The 22940-nt window shown below is 41.6% G+C and overlaps 1 long non-coding RNA gene across 1 annotated transcript in view; it reads right to left on the reverse strand.

The window, feature by feature from the left end:
* Window positions 1–14267: 14267 nt before the first annotated feature.
* Window positions 14268–22940, reverse strand: part of LOC139186875 (uncharacterized) — a 436582-nt gene continuing 427909 nt past the window's right edge. Inside the window, exon 8 of the long non-coding RNA XR_011570547.1 lies at window positions 14268–15840. This is a non-coding gene — a long non-coding RNA (uncharacterized lncRNA). The remainder of the gene's footprint in view (window positions 15841–22940) is intronic.

Genomic DNA, 22940 nt, shown 5'->3' on the forward strand with positions numbered 1-22940 from the left:
ATGTATATATATATATATACACACATACATGTATTCACATACATATGTTCACACATATATGCTTATGTGCATATAAATACATATATAGTTTTATATATATGCATATATGTATATAGTCTTCAGGAGGAAGATACACAGTAATTAGTATAGACAGCAGAATCACTTACATCTAATTACAATGGAAAGAGAAGTCATCTTTATAAACTGTCATATATTTAATTAAGAAAACTTAGCATTTGGATGCATGGCTACCAGTTGGTAATGAGGTGAAGAAGAGCAAGTTTCAAGAAAACTGGGACAAGTTCTAAATGTACACTCTGCACCACACTCAAATAACCAAAACAGACCCTCTAACTGGAGCAGCCATGTACTAAGTTAAAACTCAGGCTCCATCAGGTTTCTCTTCTTGTTATAGAACCACTGGAAGGACTTCCCTCATGGTACAGTGGATAAGGATACTCCTGCCAAAGCAGGAGACATGGGTTCGATCCCTGGGCCGGGAAGATTCCAGATGCCTTAGAGCAACTAAGCCCACACGCCACAACCACTGAGCCCGAGTTCTAGAGCCCGCGCGCTGCGACTGCTGAGTCCACACGTCAGTACAACTGAAGCCTGCGCCCCTAGAGCCTGTGGTCCGCAACGAGAGAATCCACTGCAATGAGAAGGCCACGCACCACAATTAGATTCTAGCCCCTACTCGCCGCAACTAGAGAAAGCCTGCAGGCAGCAAAAAGACCCAACACAACCAAGAATAATTTAAAAAGTTATTGAAAAAAAAATCACTGGGAGCACATCCAGCCACACACCCCGGCTTTAAGAGTTTTCTGTTCTTTAGAAGCGAGCACAGTGGTGTCGTGTGGGCGTGCTGTCCCCTGCTTCCTCTCTAGACACTAAGAGAGACCACTAAGATGTTTAAGGCCTGAATGTGAAGCTCATACAGAAGCTTGATGCTCCACTTGTCTCTCACCAGACAGGATTTCCAGCAAACAACAGTCTGCTCCTGCTACCAGCCTGGCTTGGCTGGTCCCTAGGTGTTTCTGTTGCATGTTTATCTTTTTTGGTTTGTTTGTTTGAGCCCTGATTTGACTTTTACAGAAAATCCACCAAGACAGTTATTTTAGTCCATTCAGACTGCTATAACAGAATTCCACAGACTGGGTGGGTTAGAAACAACAGAAATTTGTCACAGTTCCAGAGGTTGGGAAGTCCAAGATCAAGTGGCCAGCAGATCTGGTGGGAGCCTTCTTACCACAACCTCACATGGCAGAAGGGATGAGAGATCTCTCTGGGTTTCCTCTAATAAAGGCACTATCCCTACTCATGAGGGCCCTACCTCCATCTCCAAAAATCATCATACTATGGATAAGGTTTCAACATATGCATTAAGCAGGGATACAAACATGCCATCCATAGCTGCTGTTGTTATTTAGTTGCTGAGTCTTGTCTGACTGTTTGTGACCCCATGGGCTGTAGCCCACCAGGCTCCTCTGTCCATGGGATTTCCCAGGCGAGAATACTGGAGTGGGTTGTCATTTCCTCCTTCAGGGGATCTTCCCAGGGATTGAACCTCCGTCTCCAGCATTGGCAGGCAGATTCTTTACCACTGAGCCACCTGGGAAATTCGGGGACTCTAAAACTTGTACTTTGTGCTCTGTGTTGCAAAATTTCTTGGCTTAGAGAATGCTAGAGATTGCCAAAGTGAGTGAAATGAGTCAGACAGAGGGGAACTACTGTATGACATTCCTTATATGTGGAATCTTAAGAAAAATATGATACAAATGAACTTACAAAACAGAAAGAGACTCACAGACTTAGAGAATGAGCTTATGGCTGCTAGGGGGAAGGTAGACAGGGGGAAAAGCTAGTTAGGGACATGCACACGCTGCTATATTTAAAATGGATAACCAATGAGGACCTACTGTATAGCACATAGAGCTCTGATCTGTGTTATGTGGCAGCCTGGATGGGAGGGAAGTTAGGGAGAGAATGGATACATGTGTATGTATGGCTGAGTCCCTCATCACAACATGGTTAATTGGCTATAGTGGTGGTGGTTTAGTGGCTAAGTTGAATCCAACTCTTTGCAACCCCGTGGACTGTAGCCTGCCAGGCTCTTCTGTCCACGGGATTTCCCAGGCAACACTACTGGAGTAGGTTGCCATTTCGTTCTCCAGGGGATCTTCCCAGCCAAGGAATCGAACCTGCATCTCCTGTATTGGCAGGCGGTTTCTTTGCCACTGAGCCACCAGGGAAGCCTTTTATATACAAGTCTCTATAAAAAATCCTGGTGGAAGGATGGGGTGGAGAAGGTGGCCTGTTACAAACAAACAAGAACCATATCTCATCTGTCGTAAGAACCTAAACCCAGCACTGTACCTAGAGCCAACTAACTGTCTGCATGTTCTGCTTGCCCCTGACCTATTATGCTCTGACTTCTGTGCTTTTGTATAAGCTATTCCTTAGACATTGAGCTCTCATTATTCTCTGCCTGTTTTCACCTGATTATGCCTGATTCATCTTTCAGACATGCAATTATAGGTGACCTCCTCCAGGAAGCCCTCATTGGAAATCCCTATACACACATCACCATATTGTCCTTAAGCACCTTTGTCACGGAGCCCTCCATCCTAGAATTTAACACTTGAGTTCAGTCTCCTATCATCTCCCACTAGATTGAACATTCCATGAGGATACAAATCCTGTCTTATCCAATAACAAATAACCACAGTACTTCCTTGTTATCATCTGCTCAAAGAAACACCATTGAAGGAATGAATCAACTAATGACTTTAAAAATGAGTAGATGAAACCTCAACTTCTTCTATATTGTTTTGAGATGGTTTACTCCAGTGTTTCAATGCCTTAGGTGCCTTACAAGAGAGGAAGGAATCTATGTCCTTTATTCATCCTCGTGTTTAATTCAGAGTCATCACCCAATTCATCTTCAAATATCCTTCTCTCTGGCCAAAATTTGAATTTATCATTTTTCATTTTATTTCTAAGTTGTTAAAGCTCCCCTTGTTGAGTAGAAGACATTTTCAGAGCTCTCCACTCTAAAGCCTATACATTCCTTACATGCCCATACCACCCCCCCGACACACATACATACATGTGCATACATATTTAAGGACTTTATTTTCTACATTTAAAATGCAAGATGCGGCCATGACTGCTTCTAGACAGCCTACTGCTTCTGACACTCTGATTTCACAATCCTATAGCTGCTTCATTACCATCTCTTCGACAGTGCTTTTTTTCCCTCCCTTAAATTCCGGAACCTCTGACCAGCTTAACTGTTTCTAAGCAATCTTAAGGAGGATTAATCTTGTCTGGAAGAAGGTGATATGTTAGGTCATTACTCCCTCCTTGGATGTGAAGAAAACTTTTCTTGTCATCATCAAGACTGGCTGAAATTCCACCATTCACTGATTCAGTTTTATGACAGGAATGTGCCAAGTGCTATGCCAGATGTTTTCCCAGAGGCAGGTCCATGGGCGCTAAGGAACCTCTTCTCTTCCTCTCACAGGCCACTTGCTTGCCAGTGATGTAATCTCTGAATAAAACGGGATGTAACCTGCTCTCTGCTTAGGGAATTTGTTTTATACTTTGATTCATTCTTTCTTGGGGGAAGTTTCCTGTGACCCTTAAACTAAACCATCCACCCCTGCAATCTGTCCCCACATCATCCAGTATAACCCTCCTCACACCTGTCGTAACTACCTGCTTATTGTTTATCTTTCCCAACAGAGAATAGGCTTCACTGGGAGCAAGGTTTGTGACTCTTACCTAACCTCTGCTTCCCAGTACTGGGAAAATTATTCAAATGCTTTGTTAACAGGCATGTAATAAATAATTTGTTCAGTATATGAAAGAAAACTTTCTGGTCTGGTTGAGACTGAACTGGGAGTTAAATTCCACAGTCAACACTGGATTATTCAATTCTCAGGCTAAGCGCGTGCTTAGGCAAAATAGTTGGAGAAGGCAATGGCACCCCACTCCAGTACTCTTGCCTGGAAAATCCCATGGATGGAGGAGCCTGGTAGGCTGTGGTCCATGGGGTCGCGAAGAGTCGGACACGACTGAGCGACTTCCCTTTCACTTTTCACTTTCATGCATTGGAGAAGGAAATGGCAACCCACTCCAGTGTTCTTGCCTGGAGAATCCCAGGGACGGGGGAGCCTGGTGCGCTGCCGTCTATGGGGTCGCACAGAGTCGGACACGACTGAAGTGCCTTAGCAGTAGCAGCAGCAGGCAAAATAGTGGGGGTTGGGGAGAGAAGACAGTTAAAAGCATAGAACTCCTTTGACAAACTTATTCAGAGATTTGAAATCAAACTATTCGATAAGTAGCTATTTTAACATTAGCATCCATAAGCATTTTGTTACTTCTAAAAAAGTAAAATCCATAACCATTTTCTTTCTAGAGTAAGAAGGCCATCATTACATTTGTTGTTGTTTAGTCATGAAGTCACGTCTGACTCTTTTGTAACCCCATAGACTGTGGCCCACCGAGCTCCTCTGTCTATGGGATTTCCCAGCAAGAACACTGAGTGGGCTGCCATTTTCTCCTCCAGGGGATCTTTCCCATCCGGGGATGGAACCCGTGTGTCCTGCATTGGCAGGCAGACCCTTTACCTTTGAGCCACCAGGGAAGCCCCATCATTACATTTATTAAAATTAAATATTGTTCTTCTTCAGTTGCTAAGTCATATCTGATTCTTTGCGACCCCATGGACTATAGCACACCGGGCCTCCCTGTCCCTCACCATCTCCTTGAGTTCATCCAAGTTCATGTTCATTAAATAGGTGATGCCATCCAACCATCTCATCCTTGGCTGCCCTCTTCTCCTTTTGTATTTCCCAGCATCAGGGTCTTTTCAAATGAGGCAGCTCTTCACATCAGGTGGCCAAAGTATTGGAGCTGAATGAATGGTCTCTAAAGTCTTGGTTAAATTTATAACTCAAAGGTCTTAAATTATCCTTATCTAATCTTCTATTTATACTCTTGTTACAACTTCCCAACTAAACAACTTTCCAGTAACAGGCTAAATGTTTGAAGTGAAAAAGAGAAACCAACAGTTCTGTGCCTGATGAACATATGGAGAAAGGAGGAAACTGGATCTGGACTTGGCTAGCTCTGGCCAAGTACTGAGGCTGTTGGAGTGTTGGCTAAGTCATTACTGAGAAAATGTTCCAGTAAACCTCATCTGTTATTTCATATGTGTAAACCTGAGTGCATTTAGCAGTTCCCACCTTTCAAATGTGTTCAATTTCAAAAGCACATTTCTTTGTCAGATTTTCTTAAGAATTTGAAGTCTTTTTCCCATAGAAACAATATTGTGTTTGTAAGTTTTCCAGGCTAGCTCACCAAAACCCATTTATTTCATAATTTAACTGAAATACATGTTCAACAACAAAAGTAGAAAACAATGCTGTAAAGGCATTGATTTTTTTTTTTAATGCCACAAACCATGTCTAAACATGGAGGGTAGAGCAAAAATACATTTAAAAGTCATGATAAGTTTTCAGGCCTTAGATATTTGGCAAAACTAATACAATTATGTAAAGTTTAAAAATAAAATAAAAATTTAAAAAAAGGATACAAAATTTAAAATAAAGAAAATTAATAGGACCTCAGTTTTATGTTGCCAATTAGTATCTGTAAAAGCAGCATGGAAATCACATCTACCTGCTTCCTAACATCCAGTCTCTCTTTCTTCCTTTAGAAAGGAAAGTAACACTCAATCTGTAGCTGAATACAGAGCCAACCAGAGTAAAAAGCATATTTCACAGCCACCTGTGCTCCTAGGTATGACCATATGATTAATTCCACCAGAAGAGTGTACCTGGAAGTGATGCTGTAACTTCTGAGTTACGTTCTTAAAGTCCCTAACCTTCCTCAACTGACTGGAACACAGAGATACTGGAGGGTCATCCTAGACAGTACAATTGGAGGTGGTACCCTGGGAAATGATGAAGCACAGGACAGGCTTCTTAGACAATCTTATGGAGCAAGGCCTCTGCATCAGTTCTGAACCATCTACTTACGGATTGCTACATTAGTTCTAACTTGTTTAATCACAAAAAGATTCAAAATAAACGAGTTAGAAAATTGTCTCTCTCTATATAGAAATTTGTCTCTTTAGAAGATTGGGGCCTACCAGGTGGTGCTAGTGGTAAAGAACCCGCTGCCAATGCAGGAGACATAAGAGATGCAGGTTCGATCTCTGGGTCGGGAAGATCCCCTGGAGAAGGGCATGGCAACCCACTCCAGTATTCTTGCCTGGAGAATCTCATGGACAGAGGAGCCTGGCAGATTACAGTCCATAGAGTTGCAAAGAGCCGGACACAACTGAAGTGACTAAATATACACATAAAGATTATATATATATATATATATATATATATATATATATATATATATATAAAATCTATACATACATATATATATTATATAGCCGTAACCAGTGTAAACAAATGATGATGATATAGTGAAGAATCCTAGGGGGTTCTGAAGGAAATAACTCTAGAATTACCAGAATGTGGCTAGTACAAAAAAATTTTGCTCAAAACTCAAAATTTTTCTCTTTGAAAAAAAAAAATATTTTTTAACTTCAGGAATATATGCCAAGATATGTCATGGAGATATTTTCTCTGGATCATATCCTATGGGCTAAACCAAAATTTTGATTATAACTTTCCTCTTTCCTTCCTTCTTATTTCTTTCTTCTTCCTTTTTTCCTCTCTTCCTTTCCTTCATTATTTGAACCTGAAGATATAGGCTGAATGTATAGCTGTAAAGCTTCATAAGGCACAGTATTCTTCAAGGAAGTTACAGATGCATAGGAGAGACAGAAAAAGAAAGCACTAACAGCCATGCTCTGTGAAAAATGCTATAATGCAGTTATTTCCAAAACTCTGGGGGAGCCAGAAAAAAAAATGCCTTTTGGAAGTTATTGGAACCTTTGGTTGAAAAACTGAGAAAAGAGGTTTTTTAAGAGTCACAGTTATAGAGTATGGGTTTCCTTTTGAGTTGATGAAAATGTTCTAGAATTGATTGTGGTAATGGCTGCCCAACTCTGGGGATATATGAACAGCCATTGAATTGTACAGAGGATGAGATGCTTGGATGGTATTATTGACTCAATGGACATGAGTCTGAGCAAGCTCCAGGAGACAGTAAGGAACAGAGAAGTCTGGCATGCTGCAGTCCATGGGGTTGTGAAGAGCTGGACATGACTGAGCAACTGAACAATTGAACTGTACACTTTAAATGAGTGAATTGTATGGTATGTAAATTCTATCTCAAAAAACTGTCACCAAAAAAAAAAAAAAAATATTACTGGGAAAAGATTCAAAGCTTCATTGGAAAGAATTTTTGTTAGCTTGCCTTTTCCAAAATGACTGGATACATTGAACATATATTCATCTCTACATATATGTGAGTGAGTGAGTGAGTGCTTTCTCAGTCGTGTCTGACTCTTTGTGACCCCATGAACTGTACCCACCAGGCTCCTCTATCTATAGAATTCTCCAGGCAAGAATACTGGAGTGGGTTTCCATTTGCTTCTCCACAATACATACATGATTATGTCAAAATAAAGTTAATATGATTTTTATTGTAGATCCAAATTTGCTCGATGACAAGTCAGAGACTCAGGCACCTTTCATAGAGATTCTGATTCAGAATATTACATTTAACATATTTAATAGAAAACATAGGACAGAGCGCAAGGATGGTTCCAGTTCTTCACCCTTTCTTGACTCTTTGCCATGGAGTATCAGTGGGCACTAAAGAATCAAAGCTTGAAAAGTCCTTAGCATTATTCTTGTACTTTTGACACTGTCATGAGGAAAATGTGTCCTCTCTAAATTGCTGACCCAGGAGAAGGATGAGAGACTTGTGAACCAGCTGGGATCAGCTCAGAATAGATGACTCCCAGGCGACAGCAGACTCCATGTCAGCCCAGCTGAGACAGGAGACCAGATACCCTATAAGCCAAGTTCAGTGTAGACCGGCTGACCCCCACCCAACTGACAGAAAACAGGTAAGCTCAATAAGTTCCACTGGTAAGGTGGTTGTTACACAACAAAATTATGGCCATAGTACTGATATGAGGTCAAAGAGCATTACGATCAGGCGAGGCGAGGACAATTTTCTTGTCCTTATTACCACCCTCTTTTTCCTCTTAAATGCCAAAAACTGCTCCTGACATTCCAAGTATAACCTTGTCACTCCTGGGACGCTCACTGCTTAAAGTGCTACATGTACAATTGCTTTAAACTCTGAGGCTGGAGGAACAGAGGTAAATCAAAATCTTCCTGTTGTAGACAGAGAAACTTTTTTTTTTTCTAATTTTATTTTATTTTTAAACTTTACATAATTGTATTAGTTTTGCCAAATACCGAAATGAATCTGCCACAGGTATACATGTGTTCCCCATCCTGAACCCTCCTCCCTCCTCCCTCCCCATACCATCGCTCTGGGTCGTCCCAGTGCACTAGCCCCAAGCATCCAGTATCGTGCATCGAACCTGGACTGGCAACTCGTTTCTTACATGATATTTTACATGTTTCAATGCCATTCTCCCAAATCTTCCCACCCTCTCCCTCTCCCACAGAGTCCATAAGACTGTTCTATACATCAGTGTCTCTTTTGCTGTCTCGTACACCGGGTTATTGTTACCATCTTTCTAAATTCCATATATATGCGTTAGTATACTGTATTTATGTTTTTCCTTCTGGCTTACTTCACTCTGTATAATAGGCTCCGGTTTCATCCACCTCATTAGAACTGATTCAAATGTATTCTTTTTAACGGCTGAGTAATACTCCATTGTGTATATGTACCACTGCTTTCTTATCCATTCATCTGCTGATGGACATCTAGGTTGCTTCCATGTCCTGGCTATTATAAACAGTGCTGCGATGAACATTGGGGTACACGTGTCTCTTTCCCTTCTGGTTTCCTCACTGTGTATGCCCAGCAGTGGGATTGCTGGATCATAAGGCAGTTCTAGTTCCAGTTTTTTAAGGAATCTCCACACTGTTCTCCATAGTGGCTGTACTAGTTTGCATTCCCACCAACAGTGTAAGAGGGTTCCCTTTTCTCCACACCCTCTCCAGCATTTATTATTTGTAGACTTTTGGATCGCAGCCATTCTGACTGGTGTGAAATGGTACCTCATAGTGGTTTTGATTTGCATTTCTCTGATAATGAGTGATGTTGAGCATCTTTTCATGTGTTTGTTAGCCATCTGTATGTCTTCTTTGGAGAAATGTCTATTTAGTTCTTTGGCCCATTTTTTGATTGGGTCATTTATTTTTCTGGAGTTGAGCTGTAGGAGTTGCTTGTATATTTTTGAGATTAGTTGTTTGTCCGTTGCTTCATTTGCTATTATTTTCTCCCATTCTGAAGGCTGCCTTTTCACCTTGCTAATAGTTTCCTTTGATGTGCAGAAGCTTTTAAGGTTAATTAGGTCCCATTTGTTTATTTTTGCTTTTATTTCCAATATTCTGGGAGGTGGGTCATAGAGGATCCTGCTGTGATGTATGTCGGAGAGTGTTTTGCCTATGTTCTCCTCTAGGAGTTTTATAGTTTCTTGTCTTACGTTTAGATCTTTAATCCATTTTGAGCTTATTTTTGTGTGTGGTGTTAGAAAGTGGTCTAGTTTCATTCTTTTACAAGTGGTTGACCAGTTTTCCCAGCACCACTTGTTAAAGAGATTAGACAGAGAAACTTTAAGTCATTCTCTCTCATTATCAAGCTGTTATCCTTGGCTTTTTGCTGCTAGTCAACATCCACATTTCAAAGCCTCGACTCCTGTGTGCCATAGAGCAAAATCAATAGCATTGATCCCAGGAAACAATAGAGGCCTTTGCACACAAACTCATTTTTCTTTCTAAAACCCATGCTTCGTTTTCAAGTTCATGTGAGTTATTCACTCAACATGAAACATGTGCTTAAGATGAAATAGAGGGAGGTAGTTGCTGTACCATGTTTTAAATTTTCCCTTATGTGTGATTTTATCTGTGCCCCCAATCCAGGGTTTTTTTCCCCATAAGTACTGACATGGGCTTTTAATAGTTAGTACTGCTCTTCAGGTTCTCCCAGGACTAAGAGAAGTTAGGATTTATCTTTTGCAATAATCACAGAATTGCAAATATTTGATTCGATTTTTGTAATTGTCTGTTATTAGATTGCATGTGAATTCTCAGTGTTAGCTTCCCAGTGTTTGTCACAATGTCAAACACATGCTCAGTAGATGCTTGTTATGTGTCTGAAGTCAAATAAAAATCTTTATAGACAGAATTTCTATTTTAGACTCAGGATTAGATATTCTCTAAGAGGTCCTAAAATTCAGATGATGAATGACAGCTTCCAATACTACATACATACGTGTGTATGAAGGGAAAGTCAGTCAGTTGTGTCCGACTCTTTGCAACCCCATGGACTGTAGTCTGCCAGTCTCCTCTGTCCATGGGTTTCTCCAGGCAAGAATACTGGAGAGAGTAGCCTTTCCCTTCTCCAGGGGTTCTTTCCAACCCAGGGATCAAACCCAGGTCTCCCGCATTGCAGGTGGATATTTCACTGCCTGAGCCACCAGAGAAGCCCAAGAATACTGAAGTGGGTAGCCCATCCCTTCTCCAGGGGGTCTTCCTGACCCAGGAACTGAACCGGGGTCTCCTGCCTTACACGTGGATTCTTTATCAGCTGAGCTACCAGGGAAGTCCATACGTGTGTAAATATAATCAAACCAGCGTAGAGAAGTTTTCTTCTTTAAACTGTGAGCTTTAGAATCAGATAAACTTACATTTGAATCCTGATTCTGTTATTTTCTCTTTGTCTTTTTGGCAAATTAGTTTACCTGTCTATGCTTCCAATTCCCCATCTGTAAAATGGAGATAATAAAGATTTCACAGAATTATTGTAAATTAAAATCACCTATGTAAAACATAGCATATTCCACATGCACAGCAATGCAATAAATGGGAATAAACTGAATGACTTTTAAAAACCTAGATTATTTTTGTTAATCTTTTTAAAAAATAGAAAAAACATATCAATTTTAAAAGAAGCGTGTGTCACTTCATAGATACTATTCCATTAGGCTTTAGAATCTTACTTTTGATGAATTAATCACTCTGATCATATAACTATGGAACAGCGTATGTGTGGCTGAATTAGAAGCTCAACAGGAGCCATAGAGACTGGGTTACTAGTGGAGAGTGAACTAATTCCCCAAAGTGCCCATGGGGAACAGAGGATTTGTAAGCAGTGTCCGGCCTTCTAGTGCTAGGTCCACTTTACTCAAGGTGTTCTTTGCTGTCAATGAACATTTTGTAAGCCATGGGGCTAGAGAATTAAGTACAAACACCTAACCACACTGCGATGGAGCAACATCCTCTAAACCTAAATATATTTCCCCAACTAAACTCAAAACCTTGGTGGCCTCATACGACTAAGGTCCAGGCGTTAATAATTTCTGAATCCCTGGAATAAAATTAGTACCTGGCCGGTAGCCTGAGCTAACTAAATATTTTTTAACTGTTCATGCAATCAATGAATATCTTTTACAATAGTCATGCTGGCAAATAGTGTCCTTTTAAGGTCAACGATAATAGCCTTAAACATTGAAGAAAGCAGCTCATTACTGCTTTCTCACTACATGCTGCTCTGCCTCTCTGTGCAATCCAGATGGAACTGAGACACCCCCAGACTGGGCCATGTCAAATGATATCGGAAATGACAGGGTTCACCCCACTCACTCTTTGGAAACAAGTCTGAAAACACTGTGTGAGCATGCTTACACAGACACACACTCACACACACGCTCACACTCACACACACACTCACACTCACACACACACTCACACTCACACACACATACACACACACACACACACACACACATGCTCACACATTTCACACAGAAGTAGGGAGCACCTTCACTAAATATTCATCCTAGGATTAGGAACAGACATTCAGTTTCCCAAAGAGGCACAGTATAAAAAATATTCTGATCTGGTTCCAGGAATCATACACTTATGGAGAGTATTTAAATCATGATTTTCTAAGGAATATTCCAGAAATGATAACTATATTTAAAATAATGAATAGAATGATGGCATTCACCAAATAAGCTTGATTGGCTCATGCTTGCCCATGGGCTCCCTTTACATGGGGTTTAGTCTAAATGTATAAAAATACATAGATTCCCAATCCTTATCCCTTGAGATCATCCTAATTCTGTCCCAGTAAGTCTATGCCCTGGGTTTCTCTAGTTTTAGAAGCTTCAGGCTGATTTCAGTTCCAGGTATGAGAACCACTCACTTCAATCAACTCAAAGACCTTTCTGTTCCTAAGAGTCAATGAGTCAGCCAGGTGAGTAAGCTGTAACATCTTGTCACCCCACAGATATTGACATGCCTGGTATGGTTCCCTGGAAATAGGCATCTGACTTCATTAGGCCGCCTCTTATATGTGCATCTGAAAGCTGCAAGCCAGGTATGAGAGGATACCCATCCAGTTTTATGTCAGTTCCTCAGTCAAGAGTATACTTTTTACTGGGATCCCCTGCACAAACTTCAGAGATTTTCTCAGGATCCTTGTGTGAATCTGATGAGTTCAGATGTCAGTCACCATCCATGCTCTGTGTTTCTCCAGTCCCCGGAGCTAAGCCAATCACCTAGAGGCATCAGCTCATGGTAGAAGATTCTATCTCTTGCTCCTAGGTTCTTTCCTTATTGAAACCTCAAACCCCATTTCGTCTAGACCCATGATCTGAACTTTCCTCTTTGCAAAATGTCCAGAACCAAGAAGCAACATTGAAACTTTGTCACCTGGGTGTGTGTAAGGACTTGGGGTAAGTACAACTACAGGATGGACAATCACCCTGTAATCTTCTTTAGCACGCCACATCAATAGGAGCCAATAATTCTTTCTGCAGCTTTTCTCTGATAGCACCTAACACCACTGTAATCTGACAAACACTTGTGTACTTTCTTACCCAATAAGTCTCCTCCAGAAAACTACTGTTATGAGGACAGAGACTTGGACTTGCCTTGTTCACTCACATCCCCAGCACCTAGCAAAAAGCCTGGCACACAGTGCTGAGGGAAGTTTCACTCAATAATAAAGGACAAGAGGAGAGTGAAAAAGTTGGCTAAAAGCTCAACATTCAGAAAACGAAGATCATGGCATCTGGTTCCATCACTTCATGGGAAATAGATGGAGAAACAGTGTCAGACTTTATCTTTTTGGGCTCCAAGATCACTGCAGATGGTGACTGCAGCCATGAAATTAAAAGACGCTTACTCCTTGGAAGGAAAGTTATGAGCAACCTAGATAGCATATTCAGAAGCAGAGACATTACTTTGCCAACAAAGGTCTTTCTAGTCAAGGCTATGGTTTTCCAGTGGTCATGTATGGATGTGAGTGTTGGACTGTGAGGAAAGCTGAGCACCGAAGAATTGATGCTTTTGAACTGTGGTGTTGGAGAAGACTCATGAGAGTCCCTTGGACTGCAAGGAGATCCAATCAGTCCATCCTAAAGGAGATCAGTCCTGGGTGTTCTTTGGAAGGAATGATGCTAAAGGTGAAACTCCAGTACTTTGGCCACCTCATGCAAAGCGTTGACTCATTGGAAAAGACTCTGATGCTGGGAGGGATTGGGGGCAGGAGGAGAAGGGGACGACAGAGGATGAGATGGCTGGATGGCATCCCCAACTCGATGGATGTGAGTTTGGGTGAACTCTGGGAGTTGGTGATGGACAGGGAGGCCTGGCGTGCTGTGATTCATGGGGTCACAAAAAGTAAGACACGACTGAGCGACTGAACTGAACTGAACTGAACTGAACTGAACTGAATGGGTCTTCTTCTGGTTGCACGGGATGCTAGTTTCCTGCCCTGCAAGATAATCACGATGGTGTAATCACTGACCTAAAGCCAGACATTCTGGAATGTGAAGTCAAGTGGGCCTTAGAAAGCCTCACTACAAACAAAGCTAGTGGAGGCGATGGAATTCCAGTTGAGCTATTTCAAATCCTGAAAGATGACGCTATGAAAGTGCTGCACTCAATATGCCAGCAAATTTGGAAAACTCAGCAGTGGCCACAGGACTGGAAAAGGTCAGTTTTCATTCCAATCCCAAAGAAAGGCAATGCCAAACAATGCTCAAACTACCGCACAATTGCACTCATCTCACACACTAGTAAAGTAATGCTTAAAATTCTCCAAGCCAGGCTTCAGCAATACATGAACCGTGAACTTCCTGATGTTCAAGCTGGTTTTAGAAAAGGCAGAGGAACCAGAGATCAAATTGCCGACATCTGCTGGATCATGGAAAAAGCAAGAGAGTTCCAGAAAAACATCTATTTCTGCTTTATTGACTATGCCAAAGCCTTTGACTGTGTGGATCACAATCAACTGTGGAAAATTCTGAAAGAGATGGGAATACCAGACCCCCTGACCTGTCTCTTGAGAAACCAGTATGCAGGTCAGGAAGCAACAGTTAGAACTGGACATGGAACAACAGACTGGTTCCAAATAGGAAAAGGAGTACATCAAGGCTGTATATTGTCACCCTGCTTATTTAACTTATATGCAGAGTATATCATGAGAAATGCTGGGCTGGAAGAAGCACAAGCTGGAATCAAGATTCCCGGGAGAAATATCAACCTCACATATGCAGATGATACCACCCTTATGGCAGAAAGTGAAGAGGAACTAAAAAGCTTCTTGATGAAACTGAAAGAGGAGACCGAAATAGTTGGCTTAAAGCTCAACATTAAGAAAACTAAGATCATGGCACCTGGTCCCATCACTTCATGGGAAATAGATGGGGAAACAGTGGAAACAGTGGCTGACTTTATTACTGGGGGCTCCAAAATCACTGCAGATGGTGATTGCAGCCATGAAATTAAAAGACGTTTACTCCTTGGAAGGAAAGTTATGACCAACCTAGATAGCATATTGAAAAGCAGAGACGTTACTTTGCCAACAAAGTTCTGTCTAGTCAAGGCTATGGTTTGTCCTGTGGTCATGTATGGATGTGAGAGTTGGACTGTGAAGAAAGCTGAGTGCTGAAGAATTGATGCTTTTGAACTGTGGTGTTGGAGAAGATGCTTGAGAGTCCCTTGGACTGCAAGAAGAACCATCCAGTCCATTCTAAAGGAGACCAGTCCTGGGTGTTCATTGGAAGGACTGATGTTGAAGCTGAAACTCCAATACTTTGGCCACCTCAGGCAAAGAGTTGACTCATTGGAAAAGACCCTGATGCTGGGAAGGGTTGAGGGCAGGAGGAGTAGGGGACAACAGAGGATGAGATGGCTGGATGGCATCGCCGACTCGATCGGCATGGGTTTAGGTAAACTCTGGGAGTTGGTGATGGACAGGGAGTCCTGGCGTGCTGCGATTCATGGGGTCGCAAAGTCGGACATGACTGAGCAACTGAACTGAGGCAGGATTATTAGCCCATTTTTCCAGGCAAGGAAACTAAGGTAGAGAGAAAACATACAACTTAACAAAGAAAGTTGCTAGTAATAGTGGGAAGAGCTAGAATTCAAACCCAGGCAGTTCAGATGCTCAATCCACACTCTTGACCACTACCCTGTGTTAAATTATAATGTGTCATTTAATTGTACAGTAACCCACCAAGATATATATTGACTTACCCACTTTGAAGATTAACAAAATGAAATCCAAAGAAGACAGGAAATATCTTCAGCCACAGATATGATTAAGTGGTAATGCTCAACTTCACACCCAGGTCCATCAGACTCCATTAAACATTATTTTATATGCTTGTGCTCTTGAGATCAACACAAGTGTGTTCAAAGGCTGAAAGTGAAGTGAAAGTCACTCAGTCATGTCTGACTCTTTGCGACCCCGTGGACTAAACAGTCCATGGAATTCTCCAGGTCAGAATACTGGAGTGGGAAGCTTTTCCCTTCTCCAGGAGATCTTCCCAACCCAGGTGTCGCAACCAGGTCTCCCGCACTGCAGGCAGATTCTTTATCAGTTGATCCACAAGGGAAGCTATGGGAATTAAATAAGACCGTGCATATGTTTTATAAATGCTAAATAGACCATAATGATGTTGGATTGAATTTCCTGTGAACACAGTCTTTTGTCACCACCATGCCTATTAACATTAAACAAATAGTCTCTAAATTTTAATCCTATACGTCTATTGGTCTGTTTGTTGGTCTTAAAATGTAATAGTTCATGTATAAATTCAATATATGCATTACTATACTAATAAATCATGAGTCTGTCACATATTAGCTAGTTGTTCCTATGCCAGTTTCTTATCCTATCTGTTCTTCAGCTTCCTAATTCTTTAAATGGGGACAATAGTATATATATATATTAGGTGCTGTGAGAGTTAAGCTAATTAATAGAAGTAGAGCATTTGTAACAGTACCTGGTACACAAGAAAGTGCATAAAACACCAAAATTAACTGTGATTGTGTCTATAAGAAAATATACAAAAATAAACTTTAAAGAAAATGAGAAATATGATCTAAATAAATTTTATTTTAGTGTACTGATTAATGATATAAACTTTCCTGTCTTACCTAAAACTTTAGCAAGAAAGTATAATTGAACATGTACGACTGCTTTTTAAAGCCTGGGTATAAAGCTTTGTGAAACAGTGGTTTGATGGCTTGGTTCTAAATCTCTTTTGGTTTTTAATAGCTGTCTAATTGAAAAATATACATCACAAAGAAACACAGGTCCTTATGGAAAAGTATATCCATATACAAGTCTTGGGGCTTCTCTGACAGCTCAGTTCATAAAGAATCTGCTTGCAATGCAGGAGACCCCAGTTCGATTCCATGGTCAGGAAGATCCCCTGGAGAAGGGATAGGCTACCCACTCCAGTATTCTTGGGCTTCTCTTGTGACTCAGCTGGTAAAGAATTTACCTGCAATGCGGGAGACCTGGGTTTGATCCCTGGGTTGGGAAGATGCCCTGGAAAGGAAAAGGCTACCCACTCCAGTATTTTGGCCTGGAGAATTCCATGGACTGTATAGTCCATGGGGTCACAAAGAGTTGGACACGATTGGGCAACTTTCACTTTCATATAAGTCTTATATTTGATCAATGAATTTCCATCTTCTATAATGTTAATCTCTTTTTTTACAAATTAAAAAAGGTATTTAGTATTTATATTTTCTACAGATGACCTTAAAGCCTACCTGAAGTATTCATTTGGACAGTTTTTTAGGAAATTAGAAAATGCATTTTCAAAGCATTATTAACATTGAAATATGAGAGTTTTACAGGTAAAATGAATCAGTCTTAATCAGGAACAAAAGCCCCATAGTGATGGAAAATTTTTTTATATATGCTTTCAAAATACTTTCTCCAAAGCATGAGGTTTCTTGTTTTTTGTTTTTTTTTTAAAGCCATTATTTTCTCATTTATTGTCAAAAATGTCACTTTTATTTCAAAAAGATTGGTTAAGTGGGCATATTTTGTCCAAAAAAATTGGTGCTAGATAACACAGCACCAATAGCTATTGCTTTTAGCTCACAATATATCTAAGAAAGAGTTCAAACCCAGAGGGGCTATGCTTTTCTTCCATTGTTTCATTGTTGTTAGTATTGACCTAAATTATTAGGATCATCTTGACCAGTAGATTCTTTGCAGAAAATATTTTAAGTCACTTGCACATTTTAAGAGTGTTCATTTATCATAATCAGTAATGCAGTGTATAAATCCATTTGACCAAGAACATGTAAACTAGAACTTATCACTGTATGTTCAGAATAAGGAGGCCATCAATAACTCTGAGTCACAGAGCTCACACTTTCCTTGAAAACCATTGACACAGAATCACCCACTCTCGTGACTGAGTGACAGAGCCAGTATCAATCATATATTCAATACTAGCAAAGTTTGGTGTATTTCTATTTTCTCAAGATTAAAAACTAAATAGAAATTGGAGTTCTAAAACCTGGTGCCTCAGTGGTAAAAATAATCCGTGTGCCAATGCAGGAGACACTACTTCAATCCCTTGTGGGCAAGAGCCCCTGGAGAAGAAAACGGTAACCCACTCCAGCGTTCTTGCCTGGGAAATCCCACGAACAGAGGAGCCTGGCAGCCTACAGTGCACAGGGTCACAGAGAGTCAGACATGACAGCGCCTAAACAACAACAAAACGTTTTCTTCAGGCACCTTAAGGGACAACCTTGCACATCCCTAGAATGTACACACCCTATATTGGAAATGACTGCACTAAGCTGTCTCATGCCAACAGTGACACCACATGGTCACCAAGGAATAACACAATTTATGTTTTTTCCCAGACCTCTATTCTTCCCATTAAAGAGACTCAAGCACTCACAGCTTGCTTCTTTCTGTTCTTCACTATCCTAATTGTCAGATTGGAACTTGTAGCCTGAACCTAACCAGGTCACTTGCCTGATAAACACGAATATTTATGTTTTGACAGGATTTCTCTATTTCTGCTTTATTGACTATGCCAAAGCCTTTGACTGTGTGGATCACAATAAACTGTGGAAAATTCTGAAAGAGATGGGAATACCAGACCACCTGATCTGCCTCTTGAGAAATTTGCATGCAGGTCAGGAAGCAACAGTTAGAACTGGACACGGAACAACAGACTGGTTCCAAATAGGAAAAAGAGTATGTCAAGGCTGTATATTGTAACCCTGTTTATTTAACTTATATGCAGAGTACATCATGAGAAACGCTGGACTGGAAGAAGCACAAGCTGGAATCAAGATTGCCGGAAGAAAGATCAATAACCTCCGATATGCAGATGACACCACCCTTAAGGCAGAAAGTGAAGAGGAACTAAAAAGCCACTTGATGAAAGTGAAAGTGGAGAGTGAAAAAGTTGGCTTAAAGCTCAACATTCAGAAAACAAAGATCATGGCATCTGGTCCCATCACTTCATGGGAAATAGACGGGGAAACAGCGGAAACAGTGTCAGACATAATTTTTCTGGGCTCCAAAATCACGGCAGATGGTGACTGCAGCCATGAAATTAAAAGACGCTTACTCCTTGGAAGGAAAGTTATGACCAACCTAGATAGCATATTCAAAAGCAGAGACATTACTTTGCCAACAAAGGTCCGTCTGGTCAAGGCTATGGTTTTTCCTGTGGTCATGTATGGATGTGAGAGTTGGACTGTGAAGAAGGCTGAGTGACGAAGAATTGATGCTTTTGAACTGTGGTGTTGGAGAAGACGCTTGAGAGTCCCTTGGACTGCAAGGAGATCCAACCAGTCCATTCTGAAGATCAGCCCTGGGATTTCTTTGGAAGGAATGATGCTAAAGCTGAAACTCCAGTACTTTGGCCACCTCATGCGAACAGTTGACTCATTGGAAAAGACTCTGATGCTGGGAGGGATTGAGGGCAAGAGGAGAAGGGGACGACAGAGGATGAGATGGCTGGATGGCATCACTGACTCGATGGACGTGAGTCTGAGTGTACTCAGGGAGTTGGTGATGGACAGGGAGGCCTGGCACGCTGCGATTCATGGGGTCGCAAAGAGTCGGACACGACTGAGCGACTGATCTGATCTGATCTGATCTGATCTGAAGTGAGGTCAAGAGTCTCCCAATGTAACATGTGAAATGCGCAGGATATTGTTCAATTCAAGATTACTCAGCATATGAAGATCCAGGAAGTCCTCCATCCACTAAGAAAAGACCAGCAACAGACAGCGACCTCAAGATGACAGGGGTTATGACCTGCAGTGTGTGGCCCCCAAATTCAGGCACTGAAGCCCCAACCACCAGTACCTCTGGTGTGACTACATTTGGAGACAGAGTCCTTAAAAGGAGATTAAGTCAAGATAAGCCATTGGGGTTGGCTCTAATTCAATCTACTCAGTGTCCTTATAAGAAGAAAAAAATCACACACACAGAGACACCAGGGCTGCCCACGTACCATGTGAAAGCCCACATGAGACACAGCAGGAAAGCAGCTGTCTGTAAGGCAGGGAGACACCAAACCTGCTGGTAGTGCCTTAACCTTGGACGCCCAGCACCAGAACTTCGAGAAAACTAATTTCTGTTGTTTAAAGCACCCAGTCTACGGCGCTCTGTCAGGGCAAACTGAGCAAAGTAACACACTGATCTCATCATTTTCTGCAAAGACTTTTTAAAATGCCACAGCAAGCAGTAGGGAATATTCTCACAATGACTGGAAATACAGGAAATCTCAGCAGAGAAATAAAGACTGGAATGGAAATTTTAGAAAGGTAAGGTGTAACAACCGTATCTACATATGTGTACATATAGACATATACACACTAGATGGACACTGAGATGACAGAGAAAACAGTGAACCTGAAAATAGATCAAGAGAACTCATCCACTCTAAACAACAAAGAGAAAGGAGGCTGAATAAAAATTAACCAAGTCACAGGGACCTGTGAGGCAAAAATAAAAGGCAAAAATCCTAAAATTAAGGTCCCTTGAGTCCCAAAATTAGAGGAGGAGGATGGTGCTAAAAATACTGGAGGAAATAATGGCTTTAAAAATCCCCAAGTCTTTAGTAAAATACTTAAACCTACAGATTCAAGAAATCAAGCAAAACTCTGACAGGAGAAACTCAAAGAAATCCACACATAGGCCAGTGGGTAGTGGAGACCACAGGACTAACGAATACAGGCAGAAGGGAACATGAATTTTGAACTGGGTATATGTGAAGCCAGACTGTTTTCATATTCAAAGTCACAGCTCAGAGACTTCTCAGCAATCCTGCTGATAAACAGACCCTAAGTGCCAGCAAAGAATCCAAAGGAGAACTGAACACCCCCTTGAAGGCGAACCAGAGCGTGTTAACTACCAGTGGTGACACCACAATTACAGGCAAAGGTTTGCTGGGCAGAAGGGGGCGCCTGTGAAACGCCGCAGGGCATCGACACAGTGAGCAGCAAGTTCCACCAATTAATGAAGTGCTTCTGAGCAGTTCTGTCTACAAGGTTTCTGAAAGAAGCCACGGCTGCACCAGCTAAGGCCCCTGGGAACTGGGAACAAACTCATTCTCTGGCAGCGGGGATGCGAGAAACCCAGCATCGCCATGGCTACCAGCAGAGCCTCTCTCAAAGCCTTTCAGGAATCTCTACTATTTGTGGAAACTAGGGAGCATTCCCCCAAGGCCAGCATCCCTCTGCTCTCCAACACTTCCAGTGGTTGCCTCTCTTAACCGTCCCTCAATCCAGTTGAAAAGCAAGAGGGCGCCCGTACACTCCACTCATGCTTGGGACTCTTCCTTGGTGACACTCATCAGGAATGCCTCCATCAGACACCCTGCTGGAGAGGTGATCCCAGCATTTTCACTTTGCCAGAAGTCCTGTATATTCACAGATCCCGATCTGGAACCTCGGTAATGCTCTTAAACTCCTTACATGATTGGAGGGGAAAAATAGATCCTCATTGATGTGACCAATGTACCAGTTAAAGGACCCAAGCCTTTCTTTTGCTTTCTGTGTTGTTTTCCCAACATAATTGCAAACAGAGGTGAGTGACAACTAATGTAATCTCTGTTGTATATTTGCCAGGAAAGCTTCCTACGGGGGCCAGCGGTGGATGTTCATCTGCATTTTTTCAAAGAAAATAAGGAAAACATGTAGATTGGTTTAATAAGTTAATGTTTTGGAGAATAATAGAAATTGATTTTTCAATTAGCTTAAGTTCTTATTATAAATCCAGACTCTCCCAATCAACTAACAAAACAAATATTAAAAGAAACTATCCAAAAAAGAGAGTCTGTGAGGTCTTCTGTTCGGTGGTTCCTCCCAACACTGCACATCTATTTGTCTTTTCTGGTCAGTATATCTCCATTATTCCAGGAGGGATCTCAATTCACTTTTAGAATGATGTCTCTGAAAATTGCCCCTTCTGCAGCCTCTGGCCAAATATGAGGCTCCGTTGGGAACCACCAGTGATCATATCTCAATTGCTTAACCCTGGGGTTTGCATCTGACCCACAGCAGGCCAAAGTTCTTCCCAGTGATTTTCAGAATACAGTTAAAGAGGAAACATCTGTTCCCTTTGGGTGGGAAGCTGAAGAAGGGATCCCTGGGTTCCAGATATGGACAAGTGCTTTGTGTAAAGGAATGAAGGTGACCTGCAGAGAAAGGCAAAGACATGGTAAGAAGACATTCTGGTCCTTGGTCTCGGGTGTATTTGGTGGATTGATACATAATGGGCCCCAATAAGCCACGCCTCCTGGGACACACAGCCTTGCACAGTCCCCGTCCACATTAACTTGGTTGGGTCTTGGCCAAGTGACTTGCTTTGGCCATAGGACATCAGCAAACGCAATGCAAGCACAGGCTTGGAAAGCACTTGCACAATGGGACCTACACTTTCTCTTGCTGCTTTCAGAACTTGGTCTTCCAGCCTGCTGGAGATAGATGACCCAGCCAATAGTCAGCAACAGTTGCCAGACATGAAAAAGATCATCATAAACCATTTGGTCCCAGTCACGCCATGATGGAAGGTAAAAGAAAAGCCCAGGTGTCCCAGACACCCCAGCCATCTAGCTAAGGTCACAGCAGTAACACTACGCCCAGGTGACACCACATGGAGCAGAGATGAGTTTCCCAGATGAACCCAGCCCAAGTCACCAATCCACAGATTCATCAAGTAAAGATTTGTCTGAATTTAAACTAAAAGTCACTCGATTTTCAAGTGACTTGTTATGAAGACAAAGCTGACTCATACAGCCTTCTTGAAGGTACTCTATTCTTGCTTTTCTCATAAAGGCAATATATTCTCCAGTTTGTCCAATTTGCTGTGTAGGATTAAGTGCCTTCCTAATGGTCAATCACTCCTTTTCCTTTGACTACAAAATCTTCATTTTGTGTAGGGAGGCAATGTACCTAAGTAAACTACTCACTCTGTCCACTTCTCTTTCTGTAGATATCATCATATGACACAGTTAAAGC

Source organism: Bos indicus, chromosome 14 (genome assembly GCF_029378745.1).
Source record: "Bos indicus isolate NIAB-ARS_2022 breed Sahiwal x Tharparkar chromosome 14, NIAB-ARS_B.indTharparkar_mat_pri_1.0, whole genome shotgun sequence".
NCBI classification, from domain to species: Eukaryota; Metazoa; Chordata; class Mammalia; order Artiodactyla; family Bovidae; genus Bos; species Bos indicus.